The sequence below is a fragment of the Nicotiana tabacum genome, chromosome 23 (assembly GCF_000715075.1).
Source record: "Nicotiana tabacum cultivar K326 chromosome 23, ASM71507v2, whole genome shotgun sequence".
Classification (NCBI taxonomy): domain Eukaryota; kingdom Viridiplantae; phylum Streptophyta; class Magnoliopsida; order Solanales; family Solanaceae; genus Nicotiana; species Nicotiana tabacum.
Genome location: NC_134102.1, coordinates 44,453 through 58,521, shown reverse-complemented (window position 1 = coordinate 58,521; position 14,069 = coordinate 44,453). Strand labels below are relative to the sequence as shown.

The window sequence follows — 14,069 nt, the reverse complement described above, 5'->3', positions numbered from 1 at the left end:
ATAATTTACCCATAAACTATGTATTAAACTCACATTAGGTAGAAATTACTTACCTCACAAAGCTAGGTTGAAATCCCCTCCTTAAGAGCTCTCAAATCGCCCAAGAGTGTAATAAATGACCCAAAAAAATGCCTAAGTCCCAATTTAAAACTCACTACACAGCTGCCTCCTTCTTCGCGAACGCGAAAGAGGCCTCGCGTTCGCGAAGGCAAATGACTCAGGCCCCCTGAAGTCCCTTCATCACGAACGCGACCAAGGTCTTGCGAATGCGTAGATTGGCTTGTCCTACCCTTCGCGAACGCGAAGAACAAAGCGGCCCCCAGCCCAGCCCAGCAACTCTATGTGAACGCGAGTCGCCTCACGCTAACGTGAAGGTCACTGGCCCCAGACTTTCGTGAATGCGGACTAGCTATCGTGAACGCGTAGCACTTTTTCCCCCCAGTCCCAACTCCATCTACGCGAAGGCGATGGTCCCTTCGCGTTCGCGAAGAAGGAAACCCGAAGTGGGCATTTCTGGTCTTGCATATTGCTCCGAGGGGTCCGAAACTAACCCGAGCCACTCGGGATCCCATCCAAAGGCACTAACAGGTCTGTAATCATAATACAGACTTGCTCAAACTCTCAAAACATGAAAACAATAATGAAACCAAGAATCATACCCCAAACCCAAATTGAATCAAACTTTGAACTCCAAGTTTTCCAAATTCTCCGAATGCGCCGAATCATACTTAGACTACTTGGAACGATACCAAATTTTACGTGCAAGTCTTAAATGACATTACGGAACTATTCTCGGACTCGCAATTCAATTCGGACCTCGATAACAACAAAATCCGCTCCAAACCAAATTTAAAGAACTTCAAAGTTCTTCAAGAATCAACTTTCACTATTATGCGCCAAAATACTCCCGGATCATCCAAAACCCGATCCGAATATATTCCCTAGTCCGAAATTATCATATGAACCTATTGGAACCGTCAAATCCCGATTCCAAGGTTGTTTACTCAAAATATTGACCAAAATCAAACTTGACATTTTAAGCCAACCTTAAGGAACCAAGTGTTCTGATTTCAACCCGAATTCTTCCAAATCCCGAACTAACCATCCCTGCAAATCATAAATCAGTAAAAGCAAGTACACGGGGTCTTATTTAGGGGAACAAGGTTCTAGAAAGCAAAATGACAAGTTGAATCATTACACGAAAATATGGGAATCGGGCGGAATTCCAGTTTTATGGCCGTAAAACGCTACAAAATAAGGAACGGTCTTGGTGGGTGACTATGGTTCCTTAAGTCTTATTTGACGTCTCGGAAAATATTTAGGTGATCCGGGCCCACGGCGAAAGGCGTGGGGTATAGCACATGAAAATATGGGAATCGGGCGTAATTCCAGTCTTATGGCCATAAAATGCCAAAACATGAGGAACGGTCTTGGCGGGGTGGTGACTATGGTTCGTTAGGTCGTATGTTACATCCTGGAAAAGTTTTAGCCGTTCTGGTTCTGGGGGCTTGGGGCCACGGCGGAAGGCGTGGGCTATAGTACACGATAATATGGGAATTAGATGGAATTCCTGTTTTATGACCAGACAGTTGACTTTTTGATATCGGAGTTGGAATCCTGTTCCAAAAAATTTCATAGCTCTGTTATGTCATTTATGACTTGTGTGCAAAATTTGAGGTCAATCGGACTTGATTTGATAGGTTTCGACATCGAATGTAGAAGTTGAAAATTCTAAGTTTTATTAAGCTTGAATTGGAGCATGATTCGTGATTTTAGCATCGTTTTATGTGATTTAAGGTTTCAAATAAGTTTATATGATGTTTTAGGACTTGATGGTGTATTTGGTTGAGGTCCTGAGGGCCTCGGGTGAGTTTCGGATGGTTAGCGGATCAAAAGTTGGACTTAAAAAGGTGCTGCAATTATCTTCTGCTGTAACTGCAGAAATCGAGCCCAAGGTCGACGGCCAGGATCGAAGCTAGGGACGAGGCTCAGGATCGAAGGCCCAAATCAAAGCCAGGGACAAGGCTGAGGATCGAAGGCCCAGCTCGAGGGCCATGATCGAAGGCAAGATCGAAGGCCCAGCTCGAGGGCCATGATCGAAGGTATAATCGAAGGCATGATCGAATGCCCAGCTCGAGGGTTAGGGATCGAGGCCCAAGCTCGAGGGCTAAGACCGAGGACAGGATCAAGGGTCATAAAGATCGAAGCCATGATCGATACCCACGATCGATGGCTACCTCGACAGTTTATAAAACTGGGGATTTCGTCCCCAGTTGCCATTTTTGACGAACTTGAGCTTGAGCATAATCGATTTTTGGCATATTTTCAAGGAGAAACATTTGAGTAAGTGATTCTAACTCGGATTTGGTCAATATACACGAATATATTATTATTTTCACCATTTAATTAGTGTATTGAGATGAAAATTTAGAAATTTTTTAGAAATCTCATAAAAATAATTTTTTGAGATTTCGGTGTCGATTCAGAGTCGGATTTGAGTGAAACTGGTATAGTTGGACTCGTAATTGAATGGGTTGTCAGATTTTATAAATTTCACTGGATTCCGATAGGTGGGCCCCACGAGCAATTGTGAGCTAATTTCGAATTTTATTTAAAAATATAGTATTTTCTTATGAAATTGATTACTATAATTTTTGTTGACTGCATCGAATTAATTATGACTAGATACGAGTCGATCGAAGTCGAAAAATTAAGGAAAAAGCATAATACTTGGTTAAATTAGAGCAAATCGAGGTAAGTGACTTGTCTAACCTTGTGTGGGGGAAATTTTCCCAGGATTGGTATTGATGTGATTATTAAAATGTGTTGAAAGTCGTGTACATGAGGTGACGAGTGTGTACACGGGTTAAATGTGAAAGATTATATTTTTAAATTGTGTAGATCATTATTGTGCATTTATTAAATTATTTTATCTTGTTATATTCTTCATCATTGATCTGAGATATATACTTTAAATTTGTTTGATCTTTTCCTGCTAATTGTTTTACTTGTTTAGTTGAAACTTGATTTTTTTTATTCTGTGCATTATTTGAAGGTTGATTTTCTTTAAATTAAATATTATTAATATGAAGTATTTGACATTTTTAAATTTTACATTAAAGCAACGTATTAAAGATTTTGAAATATTATTTTCCTGAATTATTTATTTCTGACTATTTTTGTAAGATTTTCATACTCATTATGATGGAGCCGTGAGCTCTTTATTGTGTAAAAATATTATTGATGATTTATTTTGGCATAAGCCGTGAGCTCTTTATTGTTGAAAAATATTGTTGTTGAATTATTTTGGCAAGTTAAATTATTTGAGCACTTGAGGTGCAAATTCTGATATATTGTGATATTGATACGCATGCGGTGGTATAAGGTCTAGGTATTGAAATGCATGCAGTGAGATAAGGGTGGCTTGGTACGCGTGGCTAGTAAGGGAAACTACTAGAAGTCATACGGTGTGATAAGGATGGCTAAAACGCGGGATGCTATTTCGGAAAAAATGTTTTCTTTAAAATAAATTGTGAAGGCTCCCGCTGTGAGATAAGAAAATGAGATATTGTGAATTTATTTATGATTTGGGACTACGAGGCGGTACCTCAGGAGTGCCCTTGTTGATATTGATTTATGGTCGCAGTTGCCTTTGATTATTTGTTGTTATTTTCTTAAAGTTGAAAGGAATTCTGTTTTGATTCCACGAGATATTATTGCCTTTATTTTGTGAAATTAAATGGTGACATGCTACTTGATTCATTTCCATTGTCATTTTATTTTATTATATTGTTAAATATTTTACTATGCAATTATTATTTTTCAGTAGGGTCTGACCTGACCTCGTCACTACTCTACTGAGGTTAGGCTTAATACTTACTAGGTACCGACTGTGGTGTACTCATACTATACTTCTGCACATCTTTTTGTGCAGATCCAGGTATAATTTATCAGACTATCAGTAAACTAGCTGTATGAGGAGACTTCGAGGTATATATTTGCCAGCGTCCGCAAATTTTGGAGTCCCTTTCTATCTTACTATGTTGTCTTCCTTATTTGTTTTAGACTCTGATGTATGGAGACATAGAGAATAAATTCTTAGAAGTTTGTGACTTATTTCTACCAGGTTTTGGGAGTTGTAATTATGTAAAGTTTTAGATTTTTATTTTTATTCCGCATTGATAATCTTACCTAGTCTTAGAGACTAGGTGCTATCACGACATCATACGGAGGGAATTTGGGGTCGTGACACATGCGGCATAACACTTTGATGATTATATGAAAGTTTAACCAAGTTCTAAAAGCCAGTAAATTTAGTTCAAATATTATATTCCCATATCAAAAGTAATGACAATAATGATAAGAATTTAAAACATAGGAATACATAACAAAAAAAATAGAGCTTTTTGAATTATATCATCAAAAACAAATATTGCATGAACTTAATACAATGCAGACTCGTTCTATTAATAATCAACAATAACAATACAATTTGGATAAACTCCTATATAGCAGATAAATGACCAAAAGAATATGTTCTTAGTATGTTAACATCTTATTTTGTCGTGTGAGTTGCGAGAGGTAGTATGATTTAAAATAAAATATTCTCATTGTGTGCTTTCTATGTGTAGGAGTAAGTTTCGATGATAAGTGATTGAAAGATGTCCTTGACATCATTACAACTATCTCCAGAAGCTATTTTTTCATTTAATGTTTACATATATTATTTTTATATAAATATATGTTATTTTGCCTATTTATTGGTGCATATTAGTCTTTTTTTTTCAATTGGAATTATTAGCGGGAGTGAGCAACTGTAAGTGAATACAATGAATGAGATTACAAAGGTGATATACATTGCATGAAGAAAAGAATGTGATGGTTTATTAATATGAAGGAAGAAAATAACTGATATAAGATAGGATGAACCAGAAAGAGGTGTTAAAATCTTTTGGTTGAATCTAACCGGTTATGGGATGTATACCCAATAATTGAGCGAAGCGAGAGTAGGGGATAATGGGTGGGATGACTAAAGAAGAAGATGGCATAGGGAATATTGGTGGACAAGAATTTATTTTTTAAATATATTTTTACGTGAAACCTCACTTGGACCGCATGTACTATACCCCTCAATTTATGATTGGTTTTGAGTGTGACAATGAGGTAATAGTTTCATTCTGAACAAGAATAGGGTGGTTATAGGACGCACGCAATGCTGAAGTGTGCAATTGATTTTTCGAGAGAACATATTAAAAGGAAACGTTTGCTTTGACAAACTTTAGGGGGTGAAATACCATATCTCCTAAACTTGTGGGCATCCAAGTGATAAATAGAAGTATCACTCTCTCGAGTAGGGGTATAAAAATTCGAAAAATCGAACCAAACCGAAAACCGAACCGATACATTTTAGGTTTGGTTTGGTTTTGATTTTGAATTTTAAAAATCGATCAAATTTGGTTTGGTTTTGGTTTTAATCAATAAATAACCGAAAAAACCGAACCAAACTGACTATAAAAGTAGCTATTTAAATTTATTATGACACCTGTATATATGTATATTTTTATATAAAATTTCTAAAATTTTATAGTACATATTAGTAGTTTGTATTTTCAGTATAGTTCTTTGCTATTATAATAATCTAATTATTTGCATTTACATTCTAGTTTGATTGGTAGTTGTTTTGCTAAGTATAAGAATTTATTTTATGTTAAAAATAATCGATTTTTAACTGAGTACTTAAATTATTCATCACTATTTGATTCAATTATCATTAATATATCTTGGTAAATTATAGATTTCTCAAAGATCAATTGGTTTGATAGTGTTACGTTGAAAATGTAACCGTCGTAATATGCGTTTGGTAGTGTATGTCTCATATTTAAGAAAAAATCGATAAACAACCGAAAAACCGAAAACCGACAAAAACCGAATCGATAAAAAACCACTTAATTGGTTTGGTTTCAATTTTCTTTGGTTTTTCTTTAGAAAAAAAACGACTCAAATCGAACCGAACACACCTTAATAAATAGTCTCGACTTATTTCAGTTTAATGAGGCGGGAAGCGCTAATTTAGCAGAATTTTCACAGGGCCGAGAGAGAGAGAGAGAAAATCAAATGCAATCGAAAATTAGCAGCTTCTTCAAACCCTCTTCTTCTACTGCAGACCCATCCCAATGTTGTAGTGATATGTTTGATTAAGGGAGGTTACAACCAGAAATTGTTGTTACTTACCAGCGCAGACCTCAAAATTCATTTGGGTACATTCTCTATTACTTCTTTTATCTTTACTTAATTCCTTTTTCTCTACTATTGAATCTTGAAATTTTTGTCCTCAAAATCTTTGATTGGAACTTTTCTTAATCCAATTTTTTATTTCCCTCTATATTTTCTAGTTTTGCTTTTTGGACATTTTTTTACATATTACCCAATTCTTTTGTGCTGTAGTTTTCCCTCCTTTCAGATTTACCTAATTACTAGCTGTATAATCCAGCTTTGTTTTCTGCCTCTATGAGAGATTGATTGGATATTACCTCAGTAGAATTACGAGTAAAACTAGAATCTTTTGACTCTCAACATATGAAACTGATGTATTATATAGCTTTCGTTTAGCTTTTCGAGTTGGATTCTTAGCAGCCTTCAATTCAGCACCCTATTTATTTTTCTTATTTGAGGTAGTAATCAATTTTTGTGTGCTAAAAGGAAAAATAAAAGAATGAAAGCAAATTGTAGTAAAAGAAAGAAATTTTGAGAAAGTCAAACACGAAAGGGAAATCTATGTTAATGAGCAAGCACACTAAATCAAAATGTTGTGGTTGGATTTTATCCAAAGTGGAAGGACCTAAAGAGAGGTAAAAGGAAAATGGAGATGATCAATTACTAAATAAGTGAGAAAACGTATATATTTGCTTATCATCTCGGTCGTCTACTTACAATTACCTTGTTTGTTGATTGAAACTAGCCTTTTCTCTCTTCTACAAGACGCAGATAAGGGGAACCAATTTAAGGACAGTGTCTTATCATCACATCATTAAACTATTCATTATGATTTTAAGTACAAAAGTATGATCGTTATAATCTTTCCTAAATCATTTTCTTAATTTTCTTAAACAAGTAGGTTTTCTGCCAAAATTATGTGTTTGGAAAAAAATTACATCTCCGTGTTGTTACTACCTAACATTGATGACCATTTTTATTTCCCCTTCAAGTTCTTTGCTAATGCTAAGCTGATTTTGCAGTGAAATCAATGGTGCATCAACTGATGAAGCATCCAAGGAAATAGACTTGGAGAAAGTTGCGCCAGACCTGGGGGTGGCAAAGTCTGTGAAAGTTTTGAATAAGAAGAGAAAGTACGCCCAATTTTATTTGGAACTGGGTCAGTCTGATTTTTTATTGTATACTTGTACCGTCTGTGGCTTCAAGTATGCCAGAGGTGATGAAGGGGATGAAAAGTTTCATAAGACGTTTCACAAGAATTATACGCATGGTATTCCATTTAAGGTAACTCAGCAACAGAGTATGTTATTTCAAATTTGTGTAAAATTATTAAAAGATTAAAGTTCTATCCTGCTGGGATTTGATAAAATGTCCAGGGTTGGCGGAATGAAAGAGTTCTTCAAATTCCTCCACTTGAAATTGGCCGAATTATCTTGGTGCTGGACGATGACCCTCCTCCTCAGAGAAACAAGGTTTTCAGATACTATTTGGTTATACATGAAACACGATATTTTGACGTTCATGATTGATATTTCTCTAGTTAATCATGTTAGACATAGGTTTCATAGACTTAAAGAGAGTGTGTTGTTGGCAGGTACAGGAAGTTGTGAAGATGATGGAGATGGAACTTGGAGATGGGTGGATATATCATCAGCTATGCAAGGTTCCGTTCTCTTGCAATTATAAGAAACTTACTGTCATAGAAAATAAACTTCATTGTTCAAAGTTATTCACTAATCAATATCAAATTTCAACTGTCCAGCTTTCTACTTATATTTTTTATAATTTGAGTTGTAAGTTACTTGAGCTCAATGAAGCTTCTTAATTGTGCTATGACGTTGAATGGTTGTCCTCATTTTGCCGACTAATTTTTATGAAGAATTCTCCCTTCATGTGGTGGTTATGTGAGAGGCTGAGTTTGTCTAGCTATGTGAATGAAACTCTGAAACATTTCTCCTGTTAACAGGTTTATCTGTTTATATCTTCTCAAAGAATATCTGGATGTCTGGTAACATAGCCCATAAAGAAGGCGTATAAGATTCTCTCAAGATCAGAAAGCAGCAGGTGTAAGGTTTCACCTGAGAAGGAAGCAAGACGGACTTCAACCACACTCCAATTTGGGGGAGTGAGTTTCCAAAGGGAAATTGTAAGAATAAATCAATCAACCAAAAGCCATGAATAGTCTGATAGTGGAGTAATCTTGTGTGAGAAGGAAGGTGTATCTGCTTTATGTGGCATTAGAGCCATTTGGGTCAGTCCCTCCAACAGAAGAAAACATATTGCCAGCTATTTGCTGGATGCTGCTAGGTAATGCCATTCACTTTCTCAGAGTTGTTATGGTTCCTTGAAGTTTTTTTATTGTAAATATATTGCATGCTTAATGAACTGACAATAGTTAAATTTACGGGGTTCACACTAGTAATTGCTCCTTTTGAATTGGAAACAAAAATTCATGTCTGAGAAACGAGACCACTGGAAAGAGGAAGAAAGGCGACAGTGACTGATAAAACAAAACTAAATTCCATAAGCGAGAGTCTGATGCTCTCACTTGACAAGTGTCTTTGTAAACTTGAAGCTGAGTTTTTCTTCGCTTGCACTTGATAATTTATGAAAGGGGTCCTGGTATGCAAGTATTCACAGAATCAGAGTGGTGTACGCCATCAATGTAGTATGAGAAGATCCTACCACAGTGTACTCTATCTATATTGCAGAAACAGAATGGTGTAGTACTCTCTGCTGCTCAAGTACATGATCGAGTCGCTTGATTGGTGCTTCTCAAGATGAAGATCTGTCCTCCAGCTTCGTAAAGTTTACCAGAGACTTCTACTCTCCCGGTACAATTGCAGTTTCAGACATAATGCCTCTAGTTTTTCCATGCAGTAATTATCTTGATAAGGAAATTGTTCTGAGGAATATAGCTGAGTGCTATCAAGGAGGTTTAGAGATGATTAAGAAGGTTTTGCCCACTACTTCCTATATTCAACGTGCAACAATTTCAAATTCATGCTATTACAAAGGTGTCAATGGTGATTAAGTGGCTGTTACGGGAAAGGATTATGCTTTACTCAAGCCTACTGAAGAACAGTGGATACAAATGCAAACGTCCTTAGATATCAGTTTTGTAGGAGTTCTGGGATTCTTGGGGTGGTATTTACTTGCATAACGCGAAGTTGGTTCTTGAATTCAATTGCCAAATGATAATGTCTTTAATATCTGCAGTCATACAGAAGAAACTGAAAACATTGTTGTTGAGCATCACTGGTCTCTACTCTCATTGTTTTTTAAGAGTTTGGCTAAGATACATTCCACAGGTGATAGGAAAATGAATGTGATAAAACAAATTATTCGAACTCCATGGCCTGGTCTGGTCAGTACCCAGCTGGGCCTCTTTTGTTCCATTAAAATTTAGGATACGACACTATGTAAAATACTACCCTATGATTGCCCCCAGGGTTTTGGTCTAGTGGTAAGAGTGTAGCATGTGATTTGAGGATTAGGCGCATGTCACGGGTTTGAACCCTGCCGCACTCAAGAGCCTGGTTTTTGAGTAGAGAAGGGTTAGTGGCGGTCCCATTATTCACAGAGTTTCGGACCGTGCACTATTGCCCCCCTGAGATTTCTCCGTCATCAAAAAAATAAAAAATAGAAACATATTACCCTCATATTAGACTATGCCCCTGAGATTTGGTAAAAGAAAGGTGCATTAGAGGTTAATACATTGTAATTGGATAAGTTATAATGAATATGTCAAAACGAAATGACCAAGGAAAGAAAGAAGAGCACACCAAAATGAAAGATTGGATGTTGCTTAGTAGATGCTCACACACAAAGTTCGTCGTTGAAGCATCGGATGTGCTTCTATTTCGCAAATAGAGTTTGTCTGACCGTGTTCTCTGCAAAATGACTGTTGCATTATAAATTTGGTCAAATAAGTTACTTGGAAGTTGGTAAAATGGGCAATAACTATTTTCTTTAAATTAAACTCCTTGTTTGCCATTTGCAGTCTGGAATGCCAAAGTTCCGCATAGATTTGGATTGCTTATGATTTATATTTAGTCTGAACTTGCTTCTCATTCTTCAATGACCTTTTGCAAGGATTTAGCTCTTAAACGCTCAGAGTTAGCCTATTCTCAGCCAACCTCAGTTGGAAGGGCCTTCATATCCAGTTATACAAGCAGTGACTCTTTCTTTGTTTATACAACTTCTGATCTGTAGTAAGGGTTTAAGAAATAGCATGTTGATTTTTTTATGCCAAGTATATTTCAGTTAGCCTAGTAATTTACTGGATAATCCATCTATGTTCATGTGTGGAAACTTACTGATATTTCTTTGTTTTGACTGGAGCAGACAAAGCTATTCTTTCCCAATATATTACATGGTTAAGGTAAGAGTCTGGCCAAGCTCTGTTACAGGTGTAGACTGAGTCTAGTCTGTAATAATCTTCTTGCTCTCAGCAGGTTGTTGTATATCTTTAACTGGAAGTCAATTATTTGGCTCCATGCGAGAATCAGTTTTCTCTACGTTAAATGCTTCTTTGAATTTCACAGGTTCATTCATTTCTCTATTCATTTTACTTTCAACTGTGTTGCACGTCAAATGACTCATCTAGTCAAATGCATTAATGTAAAAGAGGGGTTGAACTAATATAGATGACCATTGCAAGCTAAACTGGGAGAGCATAGTGGACTTTGGCAGTCAATGTTTGTGGTTTGATGTGCCATCTGTAGTATGGCTCTGATTTCGAAGAGATACGGGGAATGAATCTCTGAGGAGATGATTGCGACATTGATAACTGGAGCACAAAGAAAAAACACACTGCTGTAGCCCATAAGACATCTGCATAGGGAAGCCAATTCTCTAAGCACAAAACAAATGCCTTGAGTGAAAGGAGAAACCAATTTCTGGTCCTTCTTCCTTTCATTTCCTTCTCATTTCCAGTTTTCTTTTCCATCTATCTCTCCTCTTTTTGACCTTTCATTTTCTTTCTTTGTTCTTTTTTTGTTTCCTTCCTCTTTGTGATCCCTTGTAGTCCATCCACTACAACTCAGTGTTTGCTCCTCTATGGACATTGGACACCTACAGAAGCCAACACAAACCTCTTTGAATGATCTTTCTATTTGAAGAAGGATTTACTAGGAATGATTCAGAATACTCAACTCTACCTCTCCAGGTAGGGATAAGGTCTGCGTACACACTACCGGCGGGATTATACTGAGTATGTGGTTGTTGATTCAGAATAACTCTCAGAAGCACCAGAATTTGTATTTGTTTTAACTGATATGACAACGTTGCTTCCTTTTTGTCTTCACAGTACTAGACTAGATCGTTGATGTACTCCAAATCCCTCTTGCATCAACCCCCTTTGTTAATAGGTGCATTACTGATAGTTTGCATGCTCTTTGTATTCATACACAACAGAAGTATCCTTGAAGTGTTTCGGGACCTATAGTGTTCGTTACAGGTTCTGGAAAAGAGTAATTTTGGGATATGACATGACATGACATGACAGTTTTCTTTTCTTGACATTGGGATGAGAAAAGGTATGTTTACAGTTTATTTAATAGGCAGAAGTGTGCAATTTAGCTTCCTTTGGTGTTCAACTCTCTTACATGAGGTAGCTTTGTTGGCTGCTATTAAGGCATTCAAGAGCATCCTAGTACATGATTGCGTAGATGTAAAGTTGAGTATCGGAACAGCTGACAAATATGCAAGTCTTGTTCACTTTGCATTGGAATTGGATGCACAATTTATCAGAATGTTTGATACACGCTCTGCCAAAACTGTCTGTGTACTCATTTTATAACTCTTATGTGGACACTGGCCAAAGCATTAAAGAAGGTATTGTACAAACTGATTATGTGGACACTGCCAAACTATAATCATTTTTGTACATCCCTGCCCTTTCATTTAGCAGAAAGGATTAAGCAGGATAGGATAGAAATCTTCTGAGCTAATTACACTACTCAATTAGTCATTCATAGAATATCTGAAATCAGTCACTATAACAACAGCAACAACAACCTAGTATAATCTCACTAGTGGGGTCTGGGGAAGGTAGTGTGTACGTAGACCTTACCCCTACCCTGAGGTAGAGAGGTTGTTTCCAAATGACCCTCAGCATTCTTCCCTCCAAGAACTCCCCACCTTGCTCTTGGGGTGACTCGAACTCACAACCTCTTGGTTGGAAGTGGAGGGTGCTTACCATCTGATTGGTTAAACTCATATTTTTACTCAACAGACAGTGAGATAATATGGTTCTTATTCATATTTGATTCGTTTTTAAAAAGTTCATTATCCAACCCATTTTTAGTGGATAATATGGGTGGATAACTGTTTTCTTTTAACCATTTTGTTAGCACTACGCCCGCTAAACTAAACCTAAAATAGCACTAAAACAGAATATATATACGTATGCAAAGGAGTGAATCCTCATAAATGCCTTTTATGGGACAGCCAGAGGATGTTTGGAGCAATCGCTATTGTTATTTCGTTACGCTACTGTAGTGTCCTTCACTGGTCTACATTAAAACAATAAATGACGATCAGTTTGTGACTGCTCCCTCTCCCCCAAAATTGTCGAAAGAAACCTATTTATTCTCTCCTGATAAACATTTCTGTATTTTGACATTTATATGAAAAATATTGGACTAACATTACTTTGGGTTCTTTTTTTCAGCTGCGAGTTATTGTGATCCTTACACAGGCTCTCTGACTCGTCTAACGGTCACTTTATTTAATCCAATTTATGGTCTACTTTTTAACGAACCCACCAACTCAATTTAAGTGTAGTGTATTAATAATATATTGTCCCAATAAGCCAACGGTCATTTCACTTGGCAAAGTAAAGTATCAAAATACACATTGTTAAGAAACCAAACCACTTAATTAAAAAATAGTACTAGTAATCAGTAATGCCCTGTTTTACAAAACAAAAACAAAGGTACCATGAAAATCAGTTACACCGGGAAAAAAAATAAAAACAAAATCTAAAGAATTTGATTGGAGAGTGGTGGAAGTCGCCGGAAAAAGTGACGGGGACGGAAGGCATGTCGTCGTGAAAGCGAGGGTGGCGCAAGTAATACATCCTCGATCCTAACACAAATGCCTTGAACGAAACCACATAGAACAACAACAACATTTTCCTTGCCTATATACGTTTTCTCTCTTATTTAGCAATTGATCATATCCATTTTCCTTTTACCTCTCTTTAGTTTCTTCCATTTTGGATAAAATCCAACCACAACATTTTGATTTAGTGTGCTTGCTCATTAACATAGACTTCCCTTTCTTGTTTGACTTTCTCAAATTTCTTTCCTTTACTACAATTTGCTTTCATTCTTTTATTTTTCCTTTTAGCACATAAAAAATGATTACTACCTCAAATAAGAAAAATAAACAAGGTGCTGAAGTGCAGGCTGCTAAGAATCCAACTCGAAAAGCTGAACGAAAGCCATATAATGCATCAGTTTCATATGTTGAGAGTCAAAGATTCTAGTTTTACTGGTAATTCGACTGAGGTAATATCCAATCAACCTCTCATAGAGGCAGAAACCAAAGTTGGGTTATACAGCTAGTAATTAGGTAAATCTGAAAGGGGGGAAAACTACAGCAGAAAAGAATTGGGTAATATGTAAAAAATGTCCAAAAAGCAAAACTAGAAAATATAGAGGAAAATAAAAAATTGGATTAAGAAAAGTTCCAATCAAAGATTTTGAGGACATAAATTTCAAGATTCAATAGTAGAGAAAGATGAATTAAGTAAAGATAAAAGAAGTAATAGAGAATGTACCCAAATGAATTTTGAGGTTTGCGCTGGTAAGTGACAACAATTTCTGGCTGTAACCTCCCACAATCAA

At 36.5% G+C, this 14,069-nt stretch overlaps 1 pseudogene; it reads left to right on the top strand.

Moving 5' to 3' along the window:
- The first annotated feature begins 6,060 nt into the window (after positions 1 to 6,060).
- LOC107815062 (protein CHROMOSOME TRANSMISSION FIDELITY 7-like) lies at positions 6,061 to 11,657 on the top strand (annotated as a pseudogene).
- The last annotated feature ends 2,412 nt before the right edge of the window (positions 11,658 to 14,069 follow it).